At 41.0% G+C, this 11,753-nt stretch overlaps 1 non-coding gene across 1 annotated transcript; it reads left to right on the plus strand.

Moving 5' to 3' along the window:
- Positions 1 to 259: 259 nt before the first annotated feature.
- Trnat-ggu (transfer RNA threonine (anticodon GGU)) lies at positions 260 to 330 on the plus strand. Its single transcript has one exon. It is a non-coding gene; the product is annotated as a tRNA-Thr (tRNA).
- The last annotated feature ends 11,423 nt before the right edge of the window (positions 331 to 11,753 follow it).

The raw sequence follows: 11,753 nt of genomic DNA on the forward strand, positions 1-11,753 counted from the left end.
GTCATAGATCTATTCCTGTTGTCTATTTCATCTTGGTTGAGCTGTAGTTGGAGATTTTCAAGGAATTGCTCTATTTCCTCTAAATCGTCCAAGTTGTGGTTATAAACATCACCTGTCACTTCTCTTATTTCCTTTTTAATGGGTCTGCAGTGATCCTGGTATTGGAGGTTTGTGTTTCCTCTCCTTTTATCTTTTCAGTGTTGTGAGAGGTTTGTAAACTTTATTGACTCCTTATTAAAGAACTAGCTTTGTGTCGGGGGATGTAGCTCAGAGGTAGAGCGCTTGCCTGGTGTGCAAGAGGCCCTGGGTTCGAGCCACAGCACTGAAACAACAAAGACCTAGCTTTTTGCTCATTGCCTTTTTTATGTGATTCCCTGTTTTCCACCTTAATGATTTCTGGACTTTGTTCTTTTTTTTTCTTCTGCTTGCTTTGGGCTTGTTTTGTTCTTCCTTTTCTGGTTGGACCTATGGCCAGGATTTTTGAGTTGTAAAGGGAGTTTCAGGGAAGAACGGGGCTGCCTCATCTTGGTAGAACTGAGAGTCAGTTATCTTTTAAGGGTATCTGAATAATAAGAAAATCGTAGGTATTTGCGCATGCAGGAGTCATTTGTTATCATCTGGATTCCTTTCTGTACATTTGTATTTTTGTCTGGTATCATCTTCCATCCGTCTGAAGGATACCTCTGAATTGTGTGAAGCTGCTGGAAACTCATTCTTTCAGCTTTTGTGTGTCTGCCACTGTCTTTGTTTTAAGATAAATTTTTTTTTGGGGTTTTTTTTTTATTTTTCTTTTATTATTCATATGTGCATACAAGGCTTGGTTCATTTCTCCCCCCTGCCCCCACCCCCTCCCTTACCACCCACTCCGCCCCCTCCCTCTCCCCCCACTCAATACCCAGCAGAAACTATTTTGCCCTTATCTCTAATTTTGTTGTAGAGAGAGTATAAGCAATAATAGGAAGGAACAAGGGTTTTTGCTGGTTGAGATAAGGATAGCTATACAGGGCATTGACTCACATTGATTTCCTGTGCGTGGGTGTTACCTTCTAGGTTAATTCTTTTTGATCTAACCTTTTCTCTAGTTCCTGTTCCCCTTTTCCTATTGGCCTCAGTTGCTTTAAGGTATCTGCTTTAGTTTCTCTGCGTTAAGGGCAACAAATGCTAGCTAATTTTTTAGGTGTCTTACCTATCCTCACCCCTCCCTTGTGTGCTCTCGCTTTTATCATGTGCTCAAAGTCCAATCCCATTGTTGTGTTTGTCCTTGATCTAATGTCCACATATGAGGGAGAACATACGATTTTTGGTTTTTTGAGCCAGGCTAACCTCACTCAGAATGATGTTCTCCAATTCCATCCATTTACCAGCGAATGATAACATTTCGTTCTTCTTCATGGCTGCATAAAATTCCATTGTGTATAGATACCACATTTTCTTAATCCATTCGTCAGTGCTGGGGCATCTTGGCTGTTTCCATAACTTGGCTATTGTGAATAGTGCCGCAATAAACGTGGGTGTGCAGGTGCCTCTGGAGTAACAGTCTTTTGGGTATATCCCCAAGAGTGGTATTGCTGGATCAAATGGTAGATCGATGTCTAGCTTTTTAAGTAGCCTCCAAATTTTTTTCCAGAGTGGTTGTACTAGTCTACATTCCCACCAGCAGTGTAAGAGGGTTCCTTTTTCCCCGCATCCTCGCCAACACCTGTTGTTGGTGGTGTTGCTGATGATGGCTATTCTAACAGGGGTGAGGTGGAATCTTAGTGTGGTTTTAATTTGCATTTCCTTTATTGCTAGAGATGGTGAGCATTTTTTCATGTGTTTTCTGGCCATTTGAATTTCTTCTTATGAGAAAGTTCTGTTTAGTTCACGTGCCCATTTCTTTATTGGTTCATTAGTTTTGGGAGAATTTAGTTTTTTAAGTTCCCTGTATATTCTGGTTATCAGTCCTTTGTCTGATGAATAGTTGGCAAATATTTTCTCCCACTCTGTGGGTGTTCTGTTCAGTTTAGAGACCATTTCTTTTGATGAACAGAAGCTTTTTAGTTTTATGAGGTCCCATTTATCTATGCTATCTCTTAGTTGCTGTGCTGCTGGGGTTTCATTGAGAAAGTTCTTACCTATACCTACTAACTCCAGAGTATTTCCTACTCTTTCTTGTATCAACTTAAGAGTTTGGGGTCTGATATTAAGATCCTTGATCCATTTTGAGTTAATCTTGGTATAGGGTGATATACATGGATCTAGTTTCAGTTTTTTGCAGACTGCTAACCAGTTTTCCCAGCAGTTTTTGTTGAAGAGGCTGCTATTTCTCCATTGTATATTTTTAGCTCCTTTGTCAAAGATAAGTTGCTTATAGTTGTGTGGCTTCATATCTGGATCCTCTATTCTGTTCCACTGGTCTTCATGTCTGTTTTTGTGCCAGTACCATGCTGTCTTTGTTTTAAGATAAATTTTTATCTTCATTTTTTTTTTGGTCATACTGGAGTTTGAACTCAGGGCCTCACACTTGCTAGGCAGGCACTCGACTGCTTGAGCCACTCTGCTAGCCCAAGTTTTATTTTATTTAAAAAAACCTTTTTTTGTGTGCTACTGGGTAGGATTGGGATTGATGGCCTCACGCTTGCTAAGCAGGTGCTCTATCACTTGAGTCATTCTGCCAGCCCATTTTTGTGAAGGGTTTTTTCGAGATAGGGTCTCGTGAATTGTTTGCCTGGGGCTGGCTTTGAACTGCAATCCTCCTGATCTCTGCCTCCTGAGTAGCCAGGATTACAGCTGTGAACCACCAGTGCTCTGCCCCCAATTTTGATTTTACAGTAATTTGACAATAATAGAAAATTTCAAAGATAGTAAGAGAGTTCTCAAGACTCCCACGTGCAGCTCCTCTGTTGTTAGCCTAGCAGCATCCCAAGTAATGAGCCAGTATTAATTGAATTCTGCAATTTATTTATATTTCTGCAACCTGCAACTGATCTTTATTTTTTTTTTACCTAATATCTTTTTTCTATTCCAAAAGCACATCCAAGACACTGTTATATAGTTACCCACCATGTTTTCTTGACAGTTTTCAGGGGCCATAAAGAACAAGGAAAATCAAGGTTTTGAGGTATGTTGATCAGCTATGGATTTTCCTGATGTTTGTCTCATAATTAGACTAGAGTTATGGAGTTGTAGGAGAAAAACAAGGAGGTTAAGGGTCAAGGTCACGAGCCATCAACGTGAATTCTCACTGTTGATTTTGACCTTAATCACCTGGTTGAGGTAGTGTGTGTCAGTTTATCTATGGCAAAGTCCCCCTGTCCCCCCAATACTGTATGTACCCTTTGCAAGGAAATCACTCATGCAGTCCACACTCAATGAGAGAGTTATGCTTATTTCCTTGAATAGATAGATGGTGTTTGCATAACCTATTTGGAATTCTTCATATGGAAGATTTGTCTACTATTCCCTGTTACTCAATCATTCACCTATATCAAGATCAAATGTTCATGAGTATTTTATGCTTTGTGTTCTAATCTAATCCTATGTAATTTATTTTGTTGCTACCTTTATTTTGAAAGATATTTTTGCCAATATAGAGTTTCAGATTGAGAGATACATTCTTTTTTTTTTTTTTTTTTCTAAGAAAGGGTCTCACTTTTTGCCCAGACTGGCCTTGACCTCAATCCTCCTGATCTCTGCCTCCTGAGTAGCTAGGATTACATCAGTGAATCACCAGCACCTGGTCAGATTTTTTTTTTTAAGTACTTTAGAGATGTTGCTTCATTGTCTTTTTGCTTGCATTATTTCCAGTTATAAATCTGCTGCCACTCTTAGTTTTTCATTCTTCGGTAGGTAACATGTTTGTTTCTCCAGTTTTCTCTTTATCACTCATCTTGGTCAATTTGCTTGTGTTGAGTTTGGGTGGGCCTTTCTTCATGTTTCTTCTTTGTGTGATTTATTGAGTTTCCTGTTTTGTGGGTTTATAATTTTATTAAGTTTATAAATTTTAGTTACTCTTCAGTTATTTTTCTATCTATATCTCCTTTGGGGACTCCAATTATATATAAACTAGATGTGAAATTGTCCCATAGCTTACTAATGTGTCACTTACTTATTTAACTTTTTCACCATGTGGTTTCCTTTGGGATTGTTTCTGCTATGATAACTTCAAGTTCACCGATTTTTCTTATCAGCCATAAGTCACATCTAATACTGTTTTCACCTATAGATGTTCAATTTGGGACTTAAAAATTAACTTTCATGTCTCTACTTAACTGTATTTCATATTCAAAAAGTTACAATAACTGATTTGATGTCTTTTTTCTGCTAATTCTAGCATCGGTGTCAGTTCTGGGTCAGTTTTCACTGATTGATTATTCTCTTCATGGATTTTTTTCCCTCTCTGCATGCCTGGTAATCTTTGGTTGGTTGCCAGGCATTAGGTGCTGAGGATTTTTGTTACCACAAACACTGTGACCTTTGTTCTAGGATGCAGCTACTTGGAAACTGCAACTCTTTGGAGTCTTATGTGAATGATTTGTTAGGCTAGGCCAGAGCAGGCCTCATTCTAGGGCTAATTCTTCCCCACCCCCTTCCTGAGTCCTCTAATGACTCATGAATTATGAGATTTGCAGATAGACTGGTGGGAGCTTATGCTGTTCCTGATTCTGTGTGAGTAGAGTGCCAGGCATCCTTCCTCTGATCCTTTCATATGGTTCTTCTTCTGGTCCTGGGTAGCTTTCTGGTTAGTTCTCTGTAGCATCCTTGACAAGGGCCTCTGTGATCCCTGGGATTAGCTCTCTATGCAGCTCACTCCTCTCTAGTATTCTGTCCTCTGAAGTCTGGCTGTTTTGGTCTTCCCATACTTTCAGCTTTGTATTCTCAACTTTGGAGTCTGTAAAGCTCTGCCTCAGTTTCCCCTCTTTGTGCCACACCCTACAAATTCTCTCAAGGCAGTTGTACGGCCTGCCTTGTTTGCTTTCTGTTTCTCAGTGATCAGTCTTCTTCATTGCGTGATGCATAATGTCATGATAATTGTTGGTGCATGTGTTTTTTTCCGGGGTTTTGGTTACTTCACACAAGAGAGTAAATCCATTCATATTACTGTGTCCTGAGTAGAAAATCTGAAGAGTTTTAAAGGTGCATGGTCAGATCCCAACCCTAGGAATTATGACTCAGTAGTAGCTCTGAGGTGAGCAGTGAAGACCCAGGTTTCTGAGTCTAAAAATAAAAGTAGTAACAACTAACATCGGTGATCAGTATGCCCTCACCACCACTCTGAGAACTCTTGCCTATCCCTGGTAATGAAACTATAACTTTTTGTACATTTCCCATGTGTGCTTTGTATAATTTCATTTTTGTAAAAAGGAAAAACCCCACTGGTGAAGGGATTCCTATCAGCATGTCACAGAAGAGAAAACTGAGCTATAGAATAAGAACAAAAATCTAGCTTTCATTTACTCCTGGCCAGCTTCCTAGCCCGCTGAAGGGTTGCTATGCAGTCCAAAATACACCTCCATATGCAAAGCACTCACTCTGATATTTGAACAAAGCAGACAGCTGTTTTCAGAATCAGTTTTATTCATTATGATTTACTGGGTTTTACTAACTCTGCCTTTGTGCAATTACGTTAGAATTTACAGACATCTTTCCCTTTCTTGGTTATGATATTTTGGTTGTTCTTCTAGTCCTTTTAAAGAAAAATTGAAAAATCAAATATCAAACACAAGAGAGCACTTATAGCATGAGTAAGAAATAAAGAATGTCTGTGTGCCCACCAGGCAGCTTAAGAAGAAGTCAAGAGCTTTCTTTTATAGAGACGCTTCAGGTGAGGCTGAGGCTCAGATTCTTTGGGTCAAGGCTCTGCCCCAGGTGACCAGTGATCTCTGCCTTGTTCTGAGCAAGGTCTCCAAAACTTTTCATCTGGTAAGGTTTGGGGAGCAGGGTGCTCTGTGAACGGGCAACTTACCTCACACATTCCAGGGACTAGATGCTCTCAGAAGACTCACTCTGTCCTATCCCATAGCAAACTGCACAGCTAACAAAATGATGATGTGTCTGAGGGAAGAAGAGAGCAGCTCTCAGGCTAGCAGCAGCTTGTTTTCAGTGCCCAAGCTGGGAACTGTTGAGGGATAGCCCCAGGGACTTCTCTACTCTGGTGTGCCAGCACGCAGTGAAACTGCCTGACCATCACCTCTCAGATGGCAAATCACAGCATCTGTTTCTCTCCAAAGCAAGGTCCTCGCAGGCGTTGCAGGTGGGAGATGGAATGTGCTGCTGTGAGGATGACACCTCCATTCTTAAATCACTGGGTGAATTTTCCACCATGTGTGTCTCTATGAGGCATCCTGGAGAAGGTGGTGGAGGGAGTAAAAAGAGTCTTTGAACTTGCACGTGCACCCAAGCTCATGTACACATGTACATAGATGTTTCCAGGTTTAAAATCATGACTAAATCAGGTTCTGAATTAATGGCAATGTTTTCATATACATTTTATGTTTAATCAAGAGATATAATAGTATTAGGAAGGGTGTTGGTGAAGTTTTCTGACATCAGAGATGAGTCCTACCTGGGCTCCAATGGCTCACGCCTGTAATCCTAGCTACTTGGGAGGCTGAGATCCAGAGGGTCATGGTTGGAGGCCAGCTCCAGCAAAGAGTTCAAGAGAGCCATCTCCAAAATAACCAGAGCAAAATGGACTGGAGGGGTAGTTCAAGTGGTAGAGCGCCTGCTTTGTAAGTGTGAAGCCCTGAGTTCAAAACTCTAGTCACACAACAAAAAGAGTCCTTCACTCAAAGTGAGAAGCATTGGATAAGCCAAGCTTGTCTGTCACCTGTCGTCTCTCCTGTCTTCAGGAGTCTGCTGAACTGTGGGCGAAGTTTTCATCTTTGCAGTGACAAGGAATCCAGCTTGTGCATGAGAATGCAGCTTGATTTTTATATATACTGACTGGGGTTTGAACTCAGGGCCTCAAGCTTGCTAGGCAAGCTCTCTACCACTCCAGTACCTCTTGATTTTATATTTTGAGGAATAATTTTTTTTTCTTGGGTTTTAGCCTGAGGGACTTTCCCACATTCATTTCTAGTCTTTTGAACTCCTTGGGAATTTCTGTGCCCATCCACTCAATGTTGACATAATCTAATTCCTTGACTGTCACTTCATGTATTGGGGGGGGGGGTGTAGGGGTGGCACTGGAATTTGGCCTCAGGGCCTTGCACTTGCTGGGTACTCTACTACTTGAGCTATGTCCTGGCTCTTTTTGCTTTAATTTATTTTTCAGATAGGGTATTGGGCTTTTGCTGGGGCTGGCCTTGGACCTTGACCTTCCTACTGCTGCATCCCACGTAACTGGGTTCCTGAATTGTATGGCATTTTATCCAGGCTTCCCCGGCCTCTCAGAGATCTTGGAGGCAGTTATTACACTCATTTCTCATTTCAGGATAGAGCCCCTATTCTCTTGGTGCAGGCAGTCTCAATCCGTTATAAGTCAGGAGGGATGCAAACTGACTTAATTAATTCATACAAATCTGTGAATGACTGGGTCCTCCTCCCTCCTTGTTCTTCAAAACACCGTAAGCTTTCACAAATGCCAGTGTGTTTCACAATGTGCACCCCACAATAGCTACACAGCTCAGGGAGGGCAGAGGAAGGGGAGAAGAGCTGTAGATTGTGGGCACTGGATAATTTTTTTCAAAAGATAATTTGTTCAAGTCTAGGATTTTCTTATTGAGAATGGAAAATAATCACGATTACTTATCCTTACATAAGTTGATATTGAAGGATGGCTCTGCTGTGTATTAAATAACTGCACTGATAATTAACTGGATTAATTTAGAAGTTTTTCTGGAGCCCTTTCCTGTTCTGTGGAGACAGTGAACCAGCAAAGTTCAGTATTAAAGCCTGATTTCTAGTTTATTCCAGAAGAATGAGGGGTGCGGGGTGGGAGGGGTGGAAAGAACTGGGGGATAGAAAGGGCCCATTTTGCAAGTGGCTGGTCCAGGAGGACATCATAAGTCCTTGCCAAAAAGTAAATAGGGGTGCAGCTTCTACCCGGGGCTTAGGGCTAGTCCCTGAACAGATTCAGCTAGATTCTGGCTGAAAATAGATACTGGTACTACTGAAATATGGACGTAAAACTTTGAAGAAACTTGAGCTAAGGGGAAAGTAAAGCTCCTGTGATCAGAATGGAGAGAGCATGTGGGGAGCAGGGTAGGGATGCTGAAAGCCCAACCATCAGCCCAATGGTAAGCCTCAAACACTTGTGCATGACTGGCTAGAAGGCAGATACTTTCTGACTCAGTCCAGTGTGCTGGATAAGACTCCCAGTCTCCACAGAGCTCAGTCTCATTGGGGAGCCATTGGTGCAAACAAACATTGGAAATATAAAGTCATAAGTGCTACAGGACCATCACAAACAATGTTCTTGGAGAATCGTGGAAGACCAGGACCAGATAAGTCTAACTCTGTCTCGAGGCTGTTGGGAAGGGTTTACACAAGGAAAAGTTTCCAGTAATTGAAGGAACAAGGGAGAGCAGGTGAAGAAAAGATATTTCAGGTAAAAGAGCAGAGAGGGTCCAAGTGTTGTTAGGAGCCCAGGGAACAGAGGTTAGAAAGCTTGATTGGATGGACTGAATTTCCTGGGGTGAAAAAATTACAACTGTTATATTGAGTATATTAACTTAGGAATTCATTTCCTGTCCTATTCTATGGGAAACCATGAGAGAAGGATGAATTTGAGCAATAAAGTTTTATTTGTACTGAAAATTCATGTTAAAAATATCTTGACCAGCACCCAACATGTTTAACCCCTTGGAAGCTTCCTTTGGGGGTACTGTGAGGAAAAAAATATGTTGCAGGGGTGGTGGTGGTAGAAAGGCAGCCAAGAGATGGATGGAACCATCCAGATGACAGATAGTGATGCTGTCAACATTTCATAGTAAATTGAACTGATGATAAGGTCATTTCCTACTAGTGGTTGCTCTTTTTTATGGTCAACTGATTTGTAGTGGTTGAATATATGTAACATAAAGTTTACCATTTTAGTGTAGAGTTCTGTGGTAATAAGTGCATTCAAATTGTGTGATTATTATTACCACCCTGTCCAGACAGACCACATTCATCTTCCCAACAAAACCCTGTACCCATTAAATAAATTCCCCTTCCCCCATCCCCCAGGGGTCACCATTCTACTTTCTCTGTGATGTGACTGTCCTAATTTCAGCCTCCATCAGTGTACCTTGCCTGAACAATGTCTACTGTGATGTTTGTCTAATGGTAATTTTTGATTTCCCACTTTTCTTCTGCATGCATTTAGAATTCTTCTGTAGGGAAAAGCTGTCCCTGCTCCTCCATTTCTTTATTATTTGATCATTTCTGTCATTATAGATACCTAGGTTTAATTTTATGGGTTAAGATCCAATGCTAGCATTGAAAACTTTTGCTCAGACGTGTCATCTAATTGATTTATTGTTGTAGCACTTATTTTCTGGCTCAAGACATTCTAGGCTCAACTCGTGTTTTCCCAGCTTCAGCCCTGAAATCGATCATTTCTCCTAGGAGCCCTGCTTGCTTTTATTGGAGAATGATGTTTAGAAGCCAATGTTTGGGTGCTATGTGTGTTCTTTGCCCCAGTGGCAGACAGAGCTGGGAATTGGAATGACATTGTTAACCCCCGACACATGTGCGTTGTACTTCTGTATTTACTGCATCTTTGTATATATGAAATGCTCCTGGTTCTTACTAATCCAGCTTCCAATGCAACACCATGGGGTTATTCCAGCCTTTCCTCTTTCCTATTTATGGCTTCCTTCTCCAACAATGATCCAGCCGCTCATCTACCACTTGCTTCTTTACTTGTTTGGTTCTGATAAACGCATACGAGAGCTTGAGATCACTAGTCCATAGCCTCTGAGAAACACACTTGCTAACTAGATCGCAGCATTGCTGTACAGTTCCTTTGTGTGTGGCCGTAGATTTTCAGTTCTTAGGTTCACTCGCTTCTTTCCCATTCCCTCAGCAGTGCCATGTTCTCTTATTTATAGTGCAGCCAGACTTATTTGTTCTGTCTGTATTCAATTTGGGGTTTCTTGTATACCATGGCTGGTTTCACTTGGTTCCCCCCTTCTCAGGATTAAAAGAGCATTTGAAACAGTATTGTGATTCTCAGATTAAGTGCCATTCAGAAAAAATATTCCAGAGTGTCATTCCTCTCATCCTATATCATTTCCCCACCCCCTCTGCCTCTACCTTTTTCCCACTCATCTCTGGTTACCAGGCTCTTTGGTTTCTGGTTTAAACCCTTTCCTCATTAGTATTATTTTGTTCACAAATGAGCAGTTACACGAACAGTTATTTTTTTATAGTCCCTTTTATGGGTTAACTGGTGCTCCTCCTTCATGTGTTGAAATCTTAGACCCTAGTACCTTAAAAGATGACCTTATTTGGAAACAGAGTCATCAGAGATATAATTAGTTGAAATGAAATCATTAGATTGGGCCTTTATCTAATGTGACTGGAGTTCTTATAAGAAGGGGAAGTTTGGGCAGAGAAACTCACACAAGGAGGATGTCATGGGAAGATGAAGGCAGAGGGTCACGTGGTGCTGCTGAGCCAAGGAATGTCAAAGATTGCCAGCACACTACCAGAAAGTAGGGGAAAGGCATGGGACAACTTCTTTCTTACAGCCTTGGAGGGCTGCCAACACCTTGATCTAGAAGTTCTAGCCTAGAGAACTGTGAGACAATACATATATGCTGTCTAAGACTATCAGTTTGTGGTGCTTTGTTACAACAGCCCCAATGAATCCACCTGCTTTCCTTGTGTAAAACTACGACAGGCAGCATACTAAGGTACTCTTTTGTGTTCTGGTTCTTTGCCTTGATGGTATGTTCTGGAAATCATTCCATGTAGAGATGTCCTCCTCCTTTCTTTTAAACAGCTGGATAGTCAACCATTGGACCAGTTTATCCAGCTTCTTCCCTGTGTATTAGCATTTAGCTTATTTCCAACATTTGTCCTTACAAAAGATGCTACAACAAATAACTCTGGCATATATATTTCCATTTTGTTGATGGTATTGTCTTCAAGGGAGACCATAAGTGGAATTGCTGAGTACAAAGGTATGAACACATTTTGTTTTATTAGAGATTGACAAATTTTTCCAGATGAGCTATACCAATTTTTATTCCTTCCAGGAATGTATGAGAGTGTCCGTCTGCCTACAGCCTGACAAGAGGAATATAAGGTCATATTTTGAAAACTTTGTTAGTCTCATGGATAAAAAATGGTGCCTCACAAATCATAAAAGTTTTGTTTTTACTGTTATGTATCCAAATGTGTGAAGCTTTTCTTTTATTGCATGTAGGTTTGAATCATAGGTACCAAGGCCTTTCCTGTGCCAAGATTAGCCCTATTTGGATTTCTAACCAGGGCATTGACAGGCTGGATTAGGACATCAATTAGGAAATGGATTGTCCCTCCTATTGTTTCATGGCATTCATGTGGTAGTCTAGGACAACCCAGTTATTGACAACCAGTTTTTATAATACTCTGCTATTTGCACACTGAGCTAGCAGCTGTCTATTCATGGGGCTCCAAGGCATCCTGTCCATCCCAGGATGGGGCAGTTCTTCGAACTGGAAGATATCTTAGGCTTTCAATGTGAAGACCTATTCCTAGGGAGCAGATACGTGTCTTCTGTGCAGATGAGAAACTGAGGCAAAATAAAGATGGAAATAAAAATTAAAAAAAAACCTGTTAGTCTCTAAGTCTAGGGCTAT

The sequence above is a fragment of the Castor canadensis genome, chromosome 7 (assembly GCF_047511655.1).
Source record: "Castor canadensis chromosome 7, mCasCan1.hap1v2, whole genome shotgun sequence".
Taxonomy (NCBI): domain Eukaryota; kingdom Metazoa; phylum Chordata; class Mammalia; order Rodentia; family Castoridae; genus Castor; species Castor canadensis.